At 37.3% G+C, this 22,761-nt stretch overlaps 1 long non-coding RNA gene across 1 annotated transcript in view; it reads left to right on the top strand.

Moving 5' to 3' along the window:
• LOC140598164 (uncharacterized) overlaps nt 1-20,970 on the top strand; it is an 83,090-nt gene extending 62,120 nt beyond the window's left edge. Inside the window, exon 3 of the long non-coding RNA XR_012000282.1 lies at nt 20,913-20,970. This is a non-coding gene — a long non-coding RNA (uncharacterized lncRNA). The remainder of the gene's footprint in view (nt 1-20,912) is intronic.
• Nucleotides 20,971-22,761: the final 1,791 nt, after the last annotated feature.

The following is a 22,761-nucleotide window of genomic DNA, read 5'->3' as shown; positions in this document are numbered from 1 at the left end:
TATGCCATTTGTCGCCGGAAGCCCTTTGTCCTCTACTCCACACCTCTCTTCTAATGGAAATCACTTTAATTTAAAAATAAAGATTGTCCAAGAAGGTCATCACCCAGAATATAGAAATTGGGAAATATGGAAATTAAAGTTAACTAGAGCTCCCACCATGAAAGAAGAGAATGAGAATGGAGGGAACTGTTTCAACATGCTGAATCTAATGTTGATTTCTTTGTATATCTGTGGATTATCTTCCCTTCTTTTTTTTTTTAAGATTTTATTTATTTATTCATGACAGACACACACAGAGGGAGTGAGAGAGGCAGAGGCACAGGCACAGGGAGAATCAGGCTCCACGCAAGGAGCCCAATGCGGGACTCGATTCTGGGTCTCCAGGTTCACGCCCTGAGCCAAAGGCAGATGCCCAACCGCTGAGCCACCCAGGTGTCCCATCTTCCCTTCTTTATACCAAAAAACTTCCAGCATCTTGATGTCATTTAATGTAGGCAATGGATCACCAACCATCAGTTGTTAGATTATTCAACCAAGAAGAAGATATGCAACAACCCCCATTTGCTTGAGTTCAAATTCAATCCGGAACTCCTCTGCTACTACATTCAAATCAATAATCTTGGCCTCATACAAAGTTATGCTCCTCCTGTTCACATCCATGGTTTCCATAACTAACACACATAACCCATGTTTTTGTTCATGCATATATCCACCTCTCAAGTTTGAATTTATGATTAGTCACAAAGAACACGATAGGATAGGACTCTAGTTATAGGCGTGGCAATAATGTGAGGTAGTAGAGGAGCAGCATGAAGAGAACTGGCTTCCCACTGAAAGTAACTATCTCAAGTAAGCTTGTCCTCAAGCAAGACAGCAAAGGAGGGAGAATAAAGGAGGCTCAGATGTAATAGCACATACACGAGGGTCCTGTACTATTTTTGTGATAAGGAGAATTTAGGTCACATGTCTGCATCCAGGTTCAAAGGAAGCTGGGAAATTAAATTCTGGCTTCTATTTCAGGAAATATGAATTTGAAAGGTGTTTCAGGCAGCCCGGGTGGCTCAGTGGTTTAGCGCCGCCTTCAGCCCAGGGCTGATCCTGGAGACTCGGGATCCCTGCATGGAGCCTGCTTCTTCCTCTGCCTATGTCTCTGCCTCTCTCTCTTTCTCAATCTCTCTCTGTGTCGCTCATGAATAAATAATTTTTTTTAAATGGTGAGTGTTTCTCCAATTTTGGATGGTGGATAAGAACTGCAAATATTATGAAGATCTTCATAAATTGGTTTTATTTCTTCAGTATTATGAGGAAGGATGTATGTGATGATAAAGATAAAACATATGGCTTTTTGACTCTAATCAATGGCAATGTTATAGAAATCAAGGCATTTATTCTTAAACTCCATAATTCAGATTCTATTTTTCCAACATCACTCTAAAGATTAAAAAAAATCGGAAAGTCTGGGCAATGATTTTTTAAATCTAACACCAAAAGTACAAGCAACAAAAGCATAAATTAGCAAGTAGGACTACATCAAACTTAAAAGCTTCTGCAAAGCAAAAGAAACAATCAACAAAATGAAAAGGCAATCTACTATATAGAAGAAAATATTTGCAAACCCTTTATAGGTGTTTAATATCTAAATATTAAAAAGAATTCATATAAATCTGTAATGGAAAAGCCCATAAACAATCCAATTAAAAAATGGGCAGAGGAACTGAATAGAAATTTTTCCAAAGAAGACATCCAAATGGCCAACAGGTACATGAAAAGATGCTCAACATCACTGTCATCAGAAAAATGCAAACCAAAACCACATCGAGATATCATCTCACATCTGTTAGAATGGCTGTAATCAAGAAGACAAAAGATAACAAATGGGAAGCGTGTAGAGAAAAGGGAACCCTTGTGCACTATTAGTAGGAATTAAAATTTGTTCATCCGCTATGGAAAACCATATGGATGTTCCTCAAAAAATTAAAAATAGACCTACCATATGATCCAGCAACTTCACTTCTGGGTGTTTACACATAATGGAACATTATTCAGTCATGAGAAAAAAGGAAAATCCTGCCATTTGTCACAATGTAGGTGGACCTCAAGGCATTATGTTGAGATAAATCAGACAAAGAAAGACAAATACTGTATGATATCACTTATATGTGGAGTCGAAAAAAGCCAAACTTGTAGAAACAGAGAACGGAATGGAGATTACTAGGGGCTGAGGGTAGAGGAACCAAGGCAATGTAGGTCAAAGGGTACAAATTTGCAGTTAGAAGATGAATACGTTTCTGATATCCAAGGCATAGCATAGTAATTATAGTCAACAATACCATATTGTGTATTTCAAAGTTGCTAGGAGACTAGATCTTCAAAGTTCCCACTACAAAAAGAAATGATAATTATGTGGCATGATAGAGGTGTTAGCTGATGCTACAGTGGGAATCATATTGCCATATATAAATGTATCAAATCAACAGGTCTTATGCCTTAAAGTTACACAATGTTATGTCAATCATGTTTCAATTTAAAAAGTCAAGAAATGTTCATACAGAATGTCTAGATAGTTCATTCAGGATCGAGTAAATAGTAAATGCCAGAGGACTTCATTCTACAATCCATCCTCTTTTCTTCTATGCTATATAGGGAAAGAACAAAAATTGCAGCAGAAATTATATTCTAGAAGGGAAGTAAAAAATAAGGACAGTAAAAATGATAGGAAAAGGAGCAAAGAAAAAGGTTCATTACACTAGAGAGATATCAGTATATGTTTAGGAATATGAAGGTCTATTTCATGATGCAATCAATTGAATCTCTTCCCACATGTATTTATGTGCACACACATATGATTTAATGGAAATGATTCAGGAGTGAGACCCTGCTCTGCCCATCTCACTAGGTCATTAAATGTTAAGGTTATTTGATAATATTTAAATCATCTAATTCATTGATCTCTAGTTGAAATATTATTCTCACAGTTTCAATTTCAAGGCAATTCTGTAGTGAGTTTTAGGGTTTTAATTTTTCAAGATTATTCTTCATAGTTGTCCCAGCACTGGGACAGTAACCTTTTGAAATATATTTAAATAATCACAGTAAAAGATATATCCTATAAGAAGAAGCATATATATTTTACAAAAGCTAATTGAAGAGGAAAATAACTATGACAGATGCTATTTTAAGTGGATTTTTAAGGAGAAAAGAAATAGTGCTCAGGAAAAAAATCTTACTGCTGCTGCCCCCATGTATTGTTCTCAATTCTTTCATCCTTTCTTTATCTACCCACTTTGCCATGCTGCTCTGCAGTTCTTCCCATAAGAATCAGAGGACATTTTCCTAGCCCTGTCGATGTTTTGCCTGGGCCATGTGATTTGTTTTGACCATGTAATGTTAGCAGTTGTGCTAGGATCAAATAATTGAAATGTATTTGTGCTGTTGGGTTTGCTTTCTGGTATGCCTGCCTTTCCCCTTAAGAAGAATAGGTTTCAGATAGCTGTTGGTCCAAGAAGAATAAGAAACATGTGGAATGGGCCTGGCCTTAACCTAGTTTGGAGCCAAGTCCAACAAACCAAGCCTAGATCAGCTGAGCTGCAACCGACTGCAGATGTAAGAGTAAGGAACAATGGATATTTTTGCATACCACTGCGTTTTGTGGTAGATTATTATCAGTGACAATAGCTTCATTACCTTGTTTAGTAGTGGGACCTCCATCAAAGAACAGAAATTTCTTATAAAATCCTGGAAATGCTGCCATGGCTTTCATAAAAAAAAATCTACTGACCCATTAAGGCAGATAGGATTACAACCTTTATTTTACAGGGAGAAAACAGAGACTGAAGAAAGTCAAGTGACTGTTCCAAGACTAATCAGTAGAGGAGTCAGAATTCAAAAACAACTTTTACTCCCATTTCAGTACACTCTTCCAAATCCTAATTTTGGCAATATTTGTGTTAGAAATATGGTGCAAGAACAAATTTCTGCACCAAAATCAACATCAGCTGCTAAATCTACACATACAGCAAAATATTTGGTACAGTCTACTTGGCTGCCTTAAAGAATGCTGAGGTGTGCAATGTTCAGTGGTTGACATAACCATTCAAAAATTCACTCGATCCCTATAAATGAGATTATTGAATTTCCACCACAACCCCAACTTTACTGTTAGAGTTTATCATATGACTTGTGAGTTCATCCAAGAACTTATTTGGTGGCAGTCCTCTGGGATATGTTTATTACATTTAAAAAAATATATTAGAAAGACAATGCTCTATTCTCATGCTGCAATAAACCCTGTGTATTGTTAATCTGTGTGAAAATATTTGGGTTTCTATTAACCTAGCTGCAAGACATCAGCCTATATTTGCTATCTGATTAGAAATAAGTCATTGGCTCAGATGGCATTTATATCCCAGGAAGAAGGTGGCTGCTGTTAAGAAGCAGAAAAATTAAAATATTATTCATTCCAAAACAGTTCTCCAAAGTCACATGCATACTCAAACAAAAGCCACTTTGCCTATTTTATTATAATTTCAATAAGCTCCAAAGCTTTAAGAGACATTTTTCGCTCCTATATTGAAAACTGAGGTGCATTTGTACATTGAAAGGGAAGTGCATTGTATTTTCAATGAGAAAATTATACTCATGCCACTCACTGTGAGCTGAAAATTAGAATAAAATTAGAAGTAGTTTTTGAAGGCATTTAAGGAAAACAATATGATGCTCAAATAATACAGTTGTGTTTAGTGTCAATCGATGAATGGCTTCTTTTTCTTAACTATAATTCTTAAAAAGTAAAAAAAAAAAAATCCGATTTAGTATGCCTATAAATAGTTTAGCCTTAAATCATGAATTTTTATGATTGGGCCAAAAAATTATCTCTATGAGTCAAACTATTGAGTCATATTTGTGTTTTGATGTTTTGGTAATTAAAAATAAGTTTTGGATGTAAAAGTCACTTCCTATGATTCTAAGAAATCTATCCTTAAGACCTAATATGTTGAAAAATGTAATGAAATATTTGTGGAATAGGAAAAATGGCATATTCTGTTCTATGTTAATATTCCAGGGAATATGCTTAAATGATTAGAAACCTAGAAATTCCCATCTGGAATGATCTTTAGAAATAATCAAATCTACTAACTGAGCCAGCCTGGGGAAAGCCAACAAAAGGGGTCAGATTTGGACAAGAGTCAGTTAAAACCAAAGGTAAAACCAAAGTGTAGGAACACATCAGAGTCAAAGGCAAATGGATGCCTGGTGGTCCTAATTGTCTTTCTCTTCCTTTTCCGACGGGTGGGAAGAAAGCAGTAAAGGCCTGCCCATCCTGGAGGTTTTGTCTATTAGCTTAGCTAACACCAGGGTACGGTCCTCATTTTGATACAGCACAGTAACTCTCAACTCTGGCTGCACATTAGAATCACCTGGAAAGGTGTTAAAAAATATGATACCCAGCTGTCACCCCCCAGAAGCTGGGATTCAACTGTTCTTAGGTAGGGACTAAGTAATTTTTAAATCGCCCTGGGTGATTCTAATATACAGCCAGAGCTGAAAATCACTAATAGCTAGTCTAAACCTAGGCAACAAAGGAAAATTAAATATACTTTTAACTCATTCATTAATCCATTTGCTTATGCAATAATAATCACTCTAACACTCAGTAACTTCAAATAATAATAGTTCATAGCTAAGTAAGTCTTAGTATATGCCACGCTCTGTGCTAAGAAGCTCGCTTGTCACTCAAGTCTTTCAACCATCCTGAAGTAGCTTCTATTCAGTAAATGAGAAAACAGAGGCTCAGGTCACACAGGGAGTATGTGGCAGTGCTGGCATCCGAGTCTGCCAGCATCCCAAACTGGGTTCTTTACTCCCACTTAGCCTCTGAAATATCAATGGCTTGTAAAAACTCTTTGTTGAAAAGCCAAATTCAAAATAGTTTTCATGCCGAGACTACACCATGATGGAGATAATTTAAATTCCTAGTTCTAACGCTATATGCATTTTATCTTCTTGCATAGCTTCAATTTGACAAATGGGGTTGGCTGGGGCTTAGGAGTGGGGGAAGGACAGGGGCTCACGTGCATCTCTTCCAGGCCTCTTCTAACAGAAGATGCTGTGGGCTTTAACTCCCAGTGGGTTAAGTTTTAAACTAAAACAAACCACTTAGGCATTTGATACTGGAAGGAAGGAAGGAAGGAAGGAAGGAAGGAAGGAAGGAAGGAAGGAAGGAAGGAAGGAAGGAAGGAAAGAAGGAAGGAAGGTCAAATACCTTATTTCACCCCGAAGTAGCTGTGCCAAAGTGTTTCAGGTGACCTGACTGCTGCTAATGATGGTGGCATAATCCATGTTCTCACTACTCTTTGATACTGTCTCTAAACAGAGTATATACTGCTATCTACAAGCCGTTTGCCTGATAGTTGGTACAAGAGAAAGTGCAAGATGCAATTAATGCAGTTCTACTTTCAATGTGGAGTGATAAGGATTAACATAAATAAGGGCCAGACAAGATGCGCAAAGAGGAATAAGATTTCAAGGACCATTTAATCACCCTATACTTAGGCAAACAGAAATTCTAACTAGAGATGTTCATGAATAAGCTAAATGAAAATGAAAAGCAACTCTTCAAAGATACTAAGAAGATAGAATGACAGCAAGGAAGGAAAGGAAGAAAGAAGGAAGCAAAAGAAAAAAAGGAAACATAAAACTCTGTTCTAAAAAACTGTGCCCTTAAGAAGAAGAAAAATGTATGCAAATTAAGTTTATATCCCTTAGGAATGAAAAAGAATCTAAAGAATGCAAAGTGATAATGAAAGAATAACACAATGAAAACATTTACCCCATTAATAAATAATACATAAATGAGCTACAGTAAAGAACAGAGTCAGTAAACTAAAAAAAGAATTCAGTGTTTTTATTCTTGTTTTTGTTTTTAATGAGGAGGAGAAAGAGAAAGATGGGAAAGTATTTCAAAAGCATAAAATAGGTATGGAAAACAGATATCATGCTTTAACTCAAACCATCTCAGAGAAACTATTAGCAAAATATTTCACATTGTTGAGGCCAAAAGTCCGTCTCCAAGCCTCTTGTTCTCTATTAGGATCATTGAATTCAATCTCTTCATTCTCTCCCCTGAATCTTCTCCCTTCTTGGCTTCCAGGACCCCCGAAGCCTTACCGGTCTCTGATTTCACCGGCCTCTACTCCTCGGTGTCTTCGCTGGTTCCTCCTCAACTTCCTCATGTTGCTGTGTCTTAGAGCTTAGTCCTCACTTTTACTTTTTCCTATCTGTGCTCACTCTTCCAGGTGATCCCTGGTTTCATGTCTTTGATCATTATCTAATATTTGATGATTCCAAAATATACCTCTTTAAAATAGATCTTAGTTCAGCTCATGGTTTCATATATTATTCTTATTATTTATAATTACCATCTCAATATGTCTAAAGCCAAGTTCCCAGTATCCTCCCAAATTGTTTCCTTCGAAGATTATGTCATCCTAGTTAATAGCAACTCTCTTCTTGCTGTTATTGAGGCCAAAAATTTGAAGGGATCCTTCATTCATTCTTTTTCTTATACACGACATCCAGTCCATCACTTACTCCCGTTGACTACTTACTTAAAATATATACAGAAGCTCATCACTTTTCACTACTCCCACTGCTACCACCCAGGCCTAAGCCATTATTATCTTTCATCTTATTATGGCAATAACTTCCAACTGCTTATCTCCTTGCTAGACAGACAAGTGCAAGTCAATTTTAAAATACAAGTCAAATTATGTCGTTCCTACATTTAAAACTCTCCAGTACATCTACATGTTATTCAGATTAAAAGCTAAAATCCTTATTAGGACTTCTGATTCACTGTGAGCTGATCCACCAATACCTCTACTTGATCCCCACTATTCTCCCTCTGTCCATTGGCACCCTCATTAGTTCTTGAATAGGTCAGATATTTTTCTGCCTGATATCTCATTAATTCAGCTGGTCCTGACTTTTACTAAATCAAGTCCTCATCCCTGAAGTATTGGTCATCATAGTGGATCTACCCATACTTGGTTGCTGTGAGGGGAACAGCTAATCTTCAGGCCTGGAACTATTATCCTTAGAAAGGCCTGTTTGCAATGTTGGTCATCTGGTGTCTGGAAACTTGGATCTGGGGGAAAGTTCCAACCATTCTCTGACAAGAATGGCTCACTTAAACTTTTTGTATAATGTGTTTTATTCTGAATACCTGATTTCTTTGTGGAAATCTGCTATTTTGTTACACATCTAGAAGGTATATAAGCTATAAGCCCCCAGTAGATACTCTGGGCACTGAGTCTCTGTTGATTTCCTCTGGTAGACAATATTTCATTTGTGTTGTGTTGTCACAACTCATTGCTGAAGAAATTAAGAGTATCCTGTCTGACTCTACTGGAACAAGATTCTTATAAACTTATGCCTGATTTCCTCTGGACTTCATTCCATATGTCTTTGCTCTTTGTTGATTTTTCTTCATATCCTTTTGCTGTAATAAATCACATCTGTGAGTACAAATATATGCTGTATCATGTGTGTCCTCATGACTCATTGAACATGGAGGTCGTCTTGGGGTCCCCTACCACGTTGCTATAATCTTTCACAATTAAAAATATATATATATATATATATTTAAAGCTTATTGTCCAATCATAGTTTCTTACACAGTCCTCTTAAATAGAAATTAGCAGATTGGTGAAAATTTTCTCATCTATCATTATGTTTGTTTTTATTTGAGCAAATCAAATTTTAAGTGTTTAACTCAATGACTTTTACAATACAGATCTTTCTTGATTTACAATGTAGTTATGTCTCCATAAAACCAGCATAAGTCAAAAATGCATTTAATACATTTAATACGCCTAACCCACTGAACATCATAGTCTAGCCCAGCCTAACTTAAATGTGCTAAGAACACGTATGTTAGCCTACGGTTGGGTGAAATCATCTAACACAAAACCTATTTTATAATAGTGCCTAATATCTCATGTAATGAATACTATACCAAAAAGAAAAGAGCAGAATGGTTGTATAGGCACAGAATGATTGTGAGTGCATCTGTTGGTTACCCTTTGATCCTGTGGTTGACTGGGAGCTAAAGCTGTCTGTCACTGCCCAGCATCATGAGAAAAAATCCCTGCATACCACTGCATGCCATACTGCATACCACTGCCTCCAGAAATGATCGAAATTCAAAATATGGATTCTACTGAATGCATATCACTCTTGCACCATCATAACGTCAAAAAAATCTAAGTCAAACTATTGTGAGTCAGGGGACATCTATATATGTGTAACTCACCTGTATCAAGATAATAAATATTTCTAACACACACCCCTGTGTACCATCCTATCAATATTCTCCAAAAATAAACACTATTTAAGCTTCTAACACCATAGATCCATCATTTGTATCTGTTCTTAAAAGTCATTTAAATGTGAGAACTGGGGTGGCTTAGGCAGTTAAGCAACCAACTCTTGATTTTGGCTCAGGTCATGATCTCAGGGCCATGGGATCAAGCCCCATGTTGGGCTCCATGCTCAGCAGGGATTCTGCTTGAGATTTTCTCTCCCTCTCCCTCCTCCCCTCCCCTCACCCCTACCTTACTCTGTCTCTCTCTCTCTCTAAAATAAATACATCTTTTAAAAAAGTCATATAAATGAATTCATATAGGATGTACCTTTTTGTTCCTCATTATATCTGTGAGATTCATTGATAGAATCATATGTAGCACTAGTTTTTAAATTTCTGTCAAAAGATCTTAAGAAATTCTTCTTGGTCATATACCTAGTTTGAAAATAGGCAGCACAGCAGACATAGATGCATGGGATCCTAGAATCACCTACACAAGCAACTTTTTTGTAAATTTAGGAGATCCTGGGCCCTATTTCTTGGGCTGCTATATATGCCTAGTTTTATGACATGATAAGCAAGATAATACTCATTGATGATGGACTTCCCAGACCACTCAGAGATCAGGAGTAAACCTAAATATGTTTCACAAAAACAGAATTATTATTTGAAGAAGAAGGCATGGATTTTTACCAAATTCAAAGGGTCTGAGTTGTGATTCTACTATTGGACTTTACAAGAGATGACAGACAGCATTTCCGAATATTACAAAAATATCAATTATCATTGGATCTGCTGGGTCAGAAAATTCCAATGCATGGCAGCTTATATGTATCCCGGAACAGCTTCAGAGTTTTTTCTTGCTCTGAAATCCTCTCAAAGCTGGATTAAATATTGAATGGACTGTAGAGCACACTCAAATATGCCATATATTGCTTCCAATATTAAAAAAATATCCAACCTCACTAGGGTGGCTCAGTCAGTTGAGTGACCCACTCATGATTTCGGCTCAGGTCATGCATGATCTCAGCGTGTTAGAATGGAGCCCTGAGAACTTGGAGTTTTTCCTTTCCTTCTCCTTCGGCCCCTCTCCCTCCATTTGCACTCTCTCTCTCTCTCTAAAAAAATAATAAAATTAAAATTAAAAAAACAAAAAAGTCCCACCAAGATTATAGTTTTGGGAATATAATGTGCAAATTGTCCTTCACTTGAAGGTAATATTACATTAACCTCACCAAGTGGGCCTCTAGAAATTTCTGAGGTAGTGGCATAAAAGTTTCATGAGACTTATTGTTCCCCACCCTCTAGCATGCATGTTGTATAAAAGCACCCAAGAAACCCATTCGTCACTTTCAAAGAGTAAAATAACACCAATGTAGTAGACCACACATGTGTCCCCAAATGTGGAATAGCAAGTGGATCAACATTGCTGGAAACTAAATTAAGATGATGAAGGTAGGCTGCTGTCCTGCTAATGAAAGCAGATTGCTTCTGGTGGTCTTTGCTAATCAATAGAGAGAAAACAATTTTTTTTTTGCCAGATCAATAGCTATATACCAGGACCTAGAGCCTGGGTTGATTTAATCCAACTATAGAAACAATATCTGAAATAGTAGCAGTAGCTTAAATCAAGACTGAACCATGTTTATGACAATATATTTTCATTCTCCAAGAACCCACTGTATTGCTGTACTGGACAAAAAGAGTCATCACATACATAGCTTTCAAGTCTTTGAAGATGGGATCTATAGTATTTCCAGAGATGTACTATTTTTTTCTTTTTAAAAATTATAAGGTACAGAACTACAATGCCTTAAGTATACGTCTTGATAAATTTTTAAGAAGTCATCATATAACCAGCTGCCAGATGAACAGAACAGTACTAGTACCTCCAAAACCCACCTAGTGCTCCCTTCTAGTCACTACCAATCCCACAGGTAACCATTATCCTCACTTCTAAGAAAACAGATTCATTTCTCTGTTTATATAATTCATATATAAAGGAATACTATACTATGTACGCCTGTGTATCCTGCTTCTTTTGCTCCATACTGTATTTGTGAGATTGATCCACACTGTGTGGAGTTGTGCATCCGTAATTTCCACTGTTGTACAGTATTCCCTCATGTAACTATATTACACATTATTTAATTGATCTAATATTAATGGGTGTTTGACTAGTTCCTGGTTTTGGCTATTCAAATAGCATCACTGCTCACATTCTGATATATGTCTTTGGAGGACAACAGTATACAATTCTGTTGAGTATATTCCTAGAAATGGAATTTCTGGCTTATAGGGCATGTATATATTCAAATTTATTAGACATTGCCAAACATTTTTTTCCCAAAGTGGCTGTGCTCATTTTTACTATCATCATCATTGTATGGAATTTCTAGCTGTTCTGTATCTTCACTAACACTTATTTTCAATCAATTTCATTTACAGCTCTTCTTGTATAAGTACCATATTTCAATAAAAAGTTCACTAAAAATTTTCACTTAAAAAAATGAGTTAAAATGTTTAGTGATATTGGGAATCTGCCAACTTGTTAAGATCTGAGAGCATGACAGTACCTCAAGATAATCATATTCTAGGAGAATTTTCTCCCATCAGGAGCAAACTTCTTTTGTAAAGGGCGAGACAGTAAATATTTTAGGTTTTGTAGTCTGTACAGTCTCTTGTAACTACTAAAATCTGCCACCGAAGCCTGACAGCAGCCATGAACAACATGGAAATCATGGAAATGAATGAATATGGCTATATTCCAATAAAACTTTATTTACAAAAACAGGTGGTAGGCCATGATTTGCTGACTTTTACTCTAAGTTAAAATAATAGTTTGAAAAGAATTTGAGAATTTCATGGAAATTAAAAGCAACAAAACAACTAGGCAGTTACTTTGGTATATATTAAACGTTTGGTGGTAAAAATATTATTCACCTTTCATTTTGTAAATATGAAATTTTGAGAAATAATTTTCATAAGATGGAATATAAAAGGATATATATCTAAGGAACATATTGAAAGCTTACTTTTCTTCCCACTTCCTATTTCTTATAACTTTTAAAGGCAATTTTTACTTTCAGGCAATATCTGAAGGTACTTACTCTTGGAAGCTGACAGAGAGACTCTTCTATATATCTAAGTCATAATTTGCTTTTGATGGATTTGGTGTTTTCCACACGAATCCAAGTTATTGCACTAGAGAGTTACTGAAGCTCCATCAGGATCAAAGATTCAGTAAATTACTCTTAATTGTTATGCAGACAAAAAACAGTACTGATATGGGTGGATGCCAAGCTACATAAAAAGTTTTAAGGTGGAAGATAAATAAAATGAATTCTGAAGAAGAGGTGGATATTTCTTCTTCTGACACCACCAACAATAAAGTCAATCGAGAATAAACGAATAATTTGAGAGAATTAGTGGGGCCGAACTACATGTGTGTTCTAACGATGTTTCACACCACTTGTCACCATTCTGCATGGTTGAAATGCTTAATAGAGCTCCCTGATACCCAAGTTAAATATTATAATATGTAATGCGATGTGATTCTCAAGCAGGAAAAAAATAGGTTAATTACCCTATTGTAGCCCTTAGTTGGAATAAAATACTCTGCTTTACCCTATAAAGCAACAAAGAGTTCATTGTGTAATGATAGTCAGAAATTGCACAATACAGGCAGTGACCCGCAACTGTTAGGGAAATAGGCTAGGAGCAATGAACTATGTGAAAACAATATGCAGAAAACTTATGTATAAATTCACACTAATATTTACCATAATAAAGTTCATCGTATTGCTCCCATGAATATCATTTGTTCTTGTGTATTATCTGTATCAAATTTTAACTTCTCCCAGGAAACCTGCAAATTGATGTTTGACTTTTCAAATAAGTGCTTTAACTATTTTACTGGCCTGAGATATGCATGTATTCTCATCCTTAAGAGAAAATATTAAGATAAGACTTCAGAGAAAGCTGTCGATTTCATCAAAAACTCCTACCACTTGATTTTTTTTTAAATACTGACTCTGGTTTCTGAAGGACGGTGGTAGTTGAATGTGAAGGGTAAGTGTTTCTTGTTATGCCATTTATTTCCTTCATTCTACCATCACTAGTTTGAAATGAAAATACAGAAGCTCCCAAGAGATATCAAAGCATTTACCATTGAAGATAAACAGATCCTAGAAAAAGTAGTTACTTGGAAAAGATTTGAAATGATGGAAAGTGGCAAGAGATATTTTTACCATTTATTTCAAAGCCAGCATAAGCAGATTGTGCCTGGAGGCAGAGACAGTCTCCTTGGAGCAGTGGTACAAGTTGAGAGGCATCTAAAGGCCAAGGACATTTCTCTCTCTGGCCTCACTGTTGTACTTATTCCTTTCAATAAAATGCTCTCTTAGATAAGTAGCCTTGGAGAATCAAGACAGATTAAAATTATAACAGACATTAGACAATGTGTAGTACAATTAATTAATCCCCTCCAAACACTGAAAGTTGTTGAAATGAAGATCATTTTGAACTTTACCAAGAGAAATTTCTCAAAGTTAACCTGTCCAATTATGTACACACAAACTGTACTTTGGATGAAAACTTTTTGTTTATTTTTAAAGATTTTATTTATTCATTCATTCATTCATGAGAGACACGGAGAAGGAGAGGCAGAGACACAGGCAGAGGGAGAAGCAGGCTCCATGCGGGGAGCCCGACATGGGACTGCATCCCGGATCCCGGAATCAGGCCCTGGGCCGAAGGCGGACGCTCAACCGCTGAGTCACCCAGGTGTCCCGATGAAAACTTTTTAAATTAATATTGGCTTTTCCAATTTCCACTGATTGTCCTGACCACTTACTCTGTATGTGTTAGACACTGTGCCTAGCACTTCACCTGTATTTTATATAATTCTTTCAATGACTTAATGAAGTTGTAGAAACTGAAGATTGGAGAGTTAAAGCACTTTCTCAAATTTCACACAGTGATGGAATTTCATAGCCAACATTTGAAGCCAGGCTTGTTTGTTATTGGAACTTGGGCATCACTTAGTATGCTGCACATTTCAATCTACATAAAAACCTTTGAAATATCTGAAATCAATCAATGGAGCTTTCGTGATTTTTCCTCAAGTTCTCTCAGTTTGTTTTTTTCTCCTAAGCATTTGCCTAGCTCTCATAACATCCTTGAGCCTTGTTACTATAGAACAATTTAAGCCATGTCCTTCAGCCATGGAAACATTTTTTTGTAGAGGTGTATGTATAAAACCAAGAATAGGACTTAACTTTTTCACAATTACATTTCATATTATTATGCACATCAAATATTTCAAGATCACAACCCAGCTGCACTTAACACATGTCATAGTAACTAGTAATCTGCAAATTGCATGAGAAAGTCACTTGGGGTCTCAACAAACCATTGATGAATGTTGAATAAAATTTCTAAGGTACTACATTATCAATTTGTATCAATATTTATTTGAGAGCAGATGTTTTGACTGTCTTTTGAGGATAGAAAAGCACACATAGTTTCCACTAGTAGATGAGAATAAGTCAAGTACAGTTTGAATTCTGAGCTGGAATTCAGGAGGGAAGACCTTTGTTAGATATTGATTGCAGAATGTGTATAAAGGGAAAAGCTGAATTACAGAATAGTAAAGGAAGGAAGTATAAAATGAGAGGTAAATGTTAACAGAGTATTATGGAAATCTGGATAATCAGAAGTAACGAGATAGATTTAAAGAAAAGAAATTGGATACTCAAAGACAGTGACATTAACACTTTCCACTGTTAAATAAATGCCATGAATATGGCAGGAAAACAGAATAAATAGAGATAAGGAAGCGTTTATGGGGCATCCACAGCTAAGTCACCATATGCTTTGATCATCTCAACATAATTCTCCAAACAGAAATTGCACACAGTGCAAATATTGTACATGTCATAACAGTGAATATGCAGGATGATGCTTAGTTGCTAGAGCAGGAACGTATAATAACCTCACTCAAGAGAAAATGGTCCACACCATCCAAGCCTAGTGCATAGGAGAAACAGCTTGAAAATTGCGTCAGAGGTTATCTTCTAAAACTAAAGACTGAGGGGTAGAAACTTAGCTGTGCTTATCTGTGTAGGAACTTCACGTTCTGCAGCATTTTAAGTCCAGGCCATTTTTCTGGTGAAGGAAGACATGACACCATGCCTTTGGAGTGTATCTCCTGAAGGATGGCACTTTGGGATAAGGTTTAGATCGCAGCACACGGCCACTAGATTTCACAGTGGGGGAGATTGTGCTGACTGATAAAAAGCACTTTTAGTCAGATGTGGAGAACAGAAAACAGTGCAGAGTGTCACAGAGTAGGTCATGGAGGAGCAGAATGAAGAAACAGAGGTAGTAAATGCGGAATTCTCAGAGGAGGGACACAGAAGGGAAACTGAAAATGGTGTGATAGCCTGAGGAGGAAAGCTAGTCTTTTGTGTTTGTTTTTTGTCTTTTTTAATAGCGAGAAGTAAAGAGATGGGCATATTTGCAGATTCAAGGGGTACAGTCAGTAGTGAAGAGGAGAATATTAAAAAGGAGAAATAATAGATTAAAGAATATTCCAAAGATTAAAGAAATAGTAACAAGAAAACTGCAGAGAAGGAGAAGTAATTTAGTCTCCCAGATATCTCTAATGTTATAATGACATAATCTAAGGTCACAACGAGGTCTTTTCAGCATAGAATCCAATATCTACTTGATTTGTCTCTGAAAGGTACCATTTATCAAGGAAATTTTACCATTTTATGCCAGTGCAATTCCTGAAGGACTGAGATTTTATCCTATTTCCCCCTTTACAAAGTTTCTCCATCCATGTCAGGTTGTAACACGTCTTCTAGCTTAATCAAGGATTCACTGCAGTGTGTATGTCCTTAGGGAATTTGGTGGGGTTGTGCCCTTTTGTTGAGGACTTGTCTCTATAACCTTGTCTTCTCAGAATCATAGAGAGGGGCTTGGCTTGAGTCCTTTAAGATAGAAAAGAAGAAGCTATTTGGCTTCACTAAAGGCTATTCATGGAAAACTAACACTAAGTATCTGGGTTTTATGTATAGGGTACCTCTCTAATCATTTTAATGGTATGGACTCATGATGAAAACAGCAATCTGGCAAATTATTCATATATAACCATCTCTCATAGAATAGGCAATATTATACTCCTGAGTGAGAGAAAGGGGCTGGCCTAGGAAAATACTGCATGTGGGTCATGTGGACAGAGAAGCAAAAATAAAACACCTCATAAAGACAACTAAAATTTTTCATGGTCATTCTTGCCTACTGTAGAAATGCATTCAGCAGTCCAGAAATGCGTTTACTCATGTTTAAATCAGAGGTGATCAAGTTTAAGAGAGCTCATGGACATTCTGTAATTCTTTGAAAGTGGGTATATGTTTGTGAAGTTCATGTGCAGAGGGGAATCCATAATTTTGTATTCTCAACACTTGCGCATTGAACATATTTTCACTCTTTTATACAAATTCTAATCTGATCACATATATATGTACACATATATAACAACGTATACTTGTACATTGATATCTGCTGTTTATTGTCTACTTTGAAAAATTCTCATCTTTTTTTTCTCCAGGTAGGAGGTGAAAACTTTTTAAAATTTTCTTTGAGGTAGTGGAAATGGCACATTTATATTCTGTCTCTATAGGACAAGAGATAAAACAGCTGCTATCTTTCCAGTCCTCATTTATCCCATGGCATGACACAACATTTACTCACCTCACAATGTACTCTACTTATCCTATTTTAAAACTTCTCTTCCCTTATCTTTTCCTATATTTATTTATTCATTCATCCATCCATTCAACAAATGTCTATTTAGTATTTTCTTTATGGAAGATGAAACATGGTCTCTGCCCATAGTCTTGTGGGATGGAGGTAGAAAATCAGTTGATAAATATACAAAACAATAAAATCTAGGGTAGATAATAAATTCTACATAATATAAAAACTATGTTGTGGAGATCAAATAACAAAGGATTATACTGGAGTGGATTTGCTTTACAAGCATGAGAGTATATATCAAGGAAAGTTTAAGCAAGATTCATGAGAGAAATTGAATTTGGACTGAGATTGAGTAATGTTGTCTGGGAGAGGGAGATAATGGGGAGAGAATGCACATGACAGGCTTTGCCAGATTAGATCCCAAATTCAAAGGATGCACATAATAATTTGCAGAATTAAACTGATCTATTGAGGTCTGGATTACTGGTAAAACAGTAGTATTAGTATTATAAAAGGCAAAAGAGAAGATTTTAGGGAAAATCTTAGGGATTTTAGGGAAGAGAAAATTTTAGGGAAATTTTAGGGAAGAAAGACTTTAAATTTTATTTTGGATATTCTATGTTCAAGTTGTGGGAAGGGAGGGCACCTGGGTAGTTCAGTCAGTTATGCTTCCAACTTTTGGTTTCAACTCAGGTCATGATTTCAGGGTCGTGAGACTGAGATCCTCATCGGGGCTCTGCACTCAGGGGGGGAATCTGCTTGAGAGTCTCTCCCTTTTCCTCTGCTCCTCCCTCTGCTTGTGTGTACTCTCTCTTAAATACATGCATGTAGGGATCCCTGGGTGGTGCAGCGGTTTGGCGCCTGCCTTTGGCTCGGGGCGCGATTCTGGAGACCCGGGATCGAATCCCACGTCGGGCTCCCGGTGCATGGAGTCTGCTTCTCCCTCTGCCTGTGTCTCTGCCTCTCTCTCTCTCTCTCTGTGGCTATCATAAATAAATAAAAAAAAATACATGCATGCATATATACATACATAAATACATGCATACATACATCTTAAAAAAAAAAAAAAGTTGTGGGAAGGATAACCAGGTAAAGACAATCTTAGAAAAGAACCAGAACTGGACAGATTTGTCAAAACTTTAAGATACAAAAGTGAAATGCAAGTTATGCACTATGCATAAAAAGTGTACATTTCTAAGATGAATTGTGTTTATCGTTATTTTCCAAATGAAGAAATCGAGACAAAGAGACATACCATGACATATTTAGTGGGTCAGTGGTACAGACAAGAGAAAAACACAAGTACAGAATTTTCTTCACCAAACTACTTTTATAAGTCTCTGAAGCTGTAACAGTCAGGATTTGATCAGAGAAGCAAAATCACTAGGAGTATTATAAACAAGAAATTATAGGAATTAGACTTCATGCAGTCGTGAGAGCTGCTTAGGCAATCGAGAGTAATGCTGTTGCCTCTGCATATTTTGTTTTCCTAAAGTCAGTAGGGATGGAATTTGGGAAGGATATGTAAATTTATGTAGGAGAAGGAAGGAAAAGCTGGAATCCGTGAGGACAACAGGAAACCCCAGAGATAACTGGTTTCCATGCCTATCTCTCACAACTTCTAATCATAGTGATGATGCAGGTGGTACGCACGATAAGCTGACACTCTTCCCTCCACAACTGGTCATGCATCTGGCCCAGAATTTAGAGAAGCTAAAGAAAGAGATCCAACAGGAACTGGGAAGCTGCAAAAACAACAATTGCCCCACACAAGCAAGGTGAACCAATAGATGATCAACCATGTGCATGAGCTTCAACAGTGCCTGGCTCTGTCCTGACCTACAGAGCATAAAGAGATGGCTGCTCCTTAACTTCTACTCTCCAAAAACTGAGTTAATTTATTTTGTGGCTTACTGAGAAGGATTGAGAAAGGGGACTGGGGAATGTAGTTTCAATTTAGCCAAGTTGACATAATACAAAGCCCCCGTATTCTATCGCTTGGCAACTTACCACCATATTTGAATCATCCTAAACCATGTTCTTCTAATCACACCTAACACTTCTCAATAAATGCAATGGCAAAATAGTGCTTCTATTTAATATGATGTAAATATTCCAACTACAACCAAAAATATGCTGGCCTCTCCCCAAAAAGTATATCAACTCCTTGGGGCACCTGGTGGCTCAGTCAGTTAAGCATCCAACTCTTAATTTCAGCTCAGGTTATGATCTCAGGGTCCTGAGATGGAACCCAATGTTGGGCTCCACCGTGGGCATGTAGCCTGCTTAAGATTCTCTCATTCCCTCTCTCTCTTTGGTGCTCCCCACCTTCCCTCTCTAACAACAAAAAGTTTATCACCTGTATCAACTCCCTTACTCCATCTTTGGATAATGCAATTCTTCTTCTGGTTGAGTCACTCTCCCCTTTGGTATTTTATAATTTAAATAATGAGATATAACATTAGTTACTATTAATACATATGTGAATAGTGGGAAGTGGGAGAGGAAGACAACTGATTCACATTACACCTATATGGCCATATAAAATAAGGAATACTTACAAATACTGCAGATTCTGGCTTTTTGCAACTGATCATGTGGTTGAGCCAGTATTTATAATTTTCTTCACCCATTCTATGTTTTCTTTGCCTTCAGTAAGCACTTGCAGTGAGCGTAGTTCTTTGCCAGATGGGATGACCCAAATCTTCATTTCTTAAAGATTTACAAGAAGACACTTCAGGGGAGCGTCTCCATTCCAGACATTGTCCTCCTAAGTTCCATTGTGTAAAGCATTCAGGTTTTTCCTTGGAATCAGGATCCATCAACCTAGCCAGCAGAGTAAACCTCTTCCTTGACTATTGATTCGTTGGCATGAGAAATCCAAACTGTTCAGCTATTCAACATTTGTGTGGGTCTGAATCCTATTTTTGGTATCATATTTCTCTTGTAGTTACTACTGCTACCTATAAAATTGCACCACAACTCAGGGGTGTAAAATAATAACAACTATTTTGCTTTGCATGCCATATGTGGTCAGGAAGTTGGGAAGGGCCCACTAGGAAAATCCTCATCTGGTTGCAGCCAGGTGTTGGCAAGGAGCCAGTTGTAAAAAAGGGTCTGCTATTAGGGATGGCAGGTGATGCTGCAATTCAGGGGGCCTATCAACTGCAATGACCATCCATGGCCATCTTACCACAGCAGTCTCAGTGGGAGGCAGTATTTTTTACATGGCAGCTGGCATCTACCAGAGTAAACATCCTAATAGAATCAGAAAGACGCTGCCTGGTCTTTTATGACCTGGCTTGGGAAGTGGCCTGTATTCTTGATTCCACTGTCTTCTGTTGGTCAAAGCAATCACCAGACTGACCTATTTCAAGGAAATGGTATATCAACTTTAATTTTTTTTTTAAGATTTTATTAATTTATTCACAAGAGATACACAGAGAGAGAGGCAGAGACACAGGCAGAGGGAGAAGCAGGTTCCACGCAGGGAGCCTGACATGGGACTCCAGGATCACGCCCTGGGCTGAAGGCAGCGCTAAACCACTGAGCCACCCGGGATCCCCCCAAATGACCGTGTTCTTGAAGACTGCAATTGTGTCACCTGTAGTGTATTATCATTTCAGACCCTAGAACATCTCTAAATGATCATTGAAGGTATTCAATAAACACAGAAAATCAAGGATGAATGAATGCACAAATAAGTATATGCATGTTTGGAAAACATTTCTTTAGGTAGACAAGCTTACTTTGTGAAATCTTTGTGCTTTACTTTCCTTAGAAATTCTTTCTTCAAAGATGAGATAAAGTCTATGGCATGAATAATTAGTGATTCCAGGTGAGTCAAATTCAAATTAATAATAACTTTATATTCATCACTACAGTTGTGTGTGTGTGTGATGAACCATATTGTCTGATTCAGAATTCTACTCCACAGCCAGCCATGCCAGGCCCTTGTTGTTCTGGCTTGTTCCTAGGAGAGCTCCATACACATGAAGACGTTTGATTCCTCTTAATGACGATTATGACATGCAGTCAGAAAATGAAGTTGGGTGACCTTGGACACACGTCATTTAATTCCCTAGAGGGACACTTCTTAGACATGACTTAAAACCCCCAGCTAGGGCTCAAGAAAGAAGTGAGAATTTGAGTGATTAAGACCCTGTGCTGTTTTAAACTATCACACCTAATTTAACGCAATTAAGCATGACTGACACTTTCTTTTCAGGAAGGAATTAGAAGCAAACTGGCAATGAGAAAGAACAACTTCCCTTACCCGGAGCAGACGGCTCTCCCCAGGGTGAAGTGAGCTCATTAGCAGGCCAGGATGTCCACAGTGAAGGAGGAGCACTCTTATTGTCAGCTGCGGCCATTTACTTTATTACCCTAAGCATAACACTGTCCCTCAGTATAGAGCTGCAGAAGATTGTTCTTTGGGGGAATTCTTTAATTGGATGAGATTTGTTGCAGCCATATTTCAAAGTGACACTCAGAATGTCAATCAGTTACTTTCAGGTAATGAAATCGATCTATTGTATTTCTGTGCAGCACACAGAATAGCTTAAAGCTCGGTAAACATTTTCTTTTCACTTTTTTTCTGACATGGCCAAAATTAAATAGTGATTTATTGTCAGCATATTACAGGGAAGTTTACCAACTTAAAGTATATTCTTTCCAATGGCCTCTTCTCATCCACCCAAAGGAAACCTTGAAAAGTCCAGTTTTATAACATTGTGGTTATCATACCCTTTGCTGATTTTAAGGAGCATAATTTATCTGCTTCGGAATACACTTATTTTGTATTATCTTTATATATACATACATACACTTATTTTTTTAATTTATAAAGATTTTATTTATTTATTTATTTACTTACTTACTTACTTACTTACTTACTTATGAGTGACACATAGAGAGAGAGGCAGAGACACAGGCAGAGGGAGGAGAAGCAGGCTCCATGCAGGGAGCCCGATGTGGGACTTGATCCCAGAACTCTGGGATCACGCCCTGAACCAAAGGTTGATGCTCAACTACTGAGCTACCCAGGCGTCCCTCTTTATACTTTTAAAGGTAAAATTGAATGCCTATAGAATCTCAAATCAGGGATCCCTGGGTGGCGCAGCGGTTTGGCGCCTGCCTTTGGCCCAGGGCGCGATCCTGGAGACCCGGGATCGAATCCCACGTCAGGCTCCCGGTGCATGGAGCCTGCTTCTCCCTCTGCCTGTGTCTCTGCCTCTCTCTCTCTCTGTGACTATCATAAATAAATAAATAAATAAATAAATAAATAAATAAATAAAGAATCTCAAATCAGTTATGTCTACTGACAAAATTATCATTAGATATTCAATTTCTTACAGAAAAAGCAATCCTGGGGTTGACTTTTATTGTTGCCTTTTAAAGAGTTCCTTCTCCCCACCCTTGCTCTTGTCCTTGCACCTTCCTTCCCAAGTCTCCCTGTGTGGATCTGATAACACTCATGGGCGAGCTGGGAGCACCTCAAAAGGGTTGCTATGGGAATGGATTGCTTGAAAATTCCTACTGAATAGTCTCACTCTCAGAAATAGTATTGAGGTTGCAGACAAAATGGTAGAAAACTAGCTCTGCCCAGAAAATGAGAGTAATCCTAAAAA

The sequence above is a fragment of the Vulpes vulpes genome, chromosome 3, assembly GCF_048418805.1.
Source record: "Vulpes vulpes isolate BD-2025 chromosome 3, VulVul3, whole genome shotgun sequence".
Taxonomy (NCBI): domain Eukaryota; kingdom Metazoa; phylum Chordata; class Mammalia; order Carnivora; family Canidae; genus Vulpes; species Vulpes vulpes.
The sequence above is the reverse complement of the archived record's forward strand: the minus strand, read 5'-3'. Positions and strand labels throughout refer to the sequence as shown.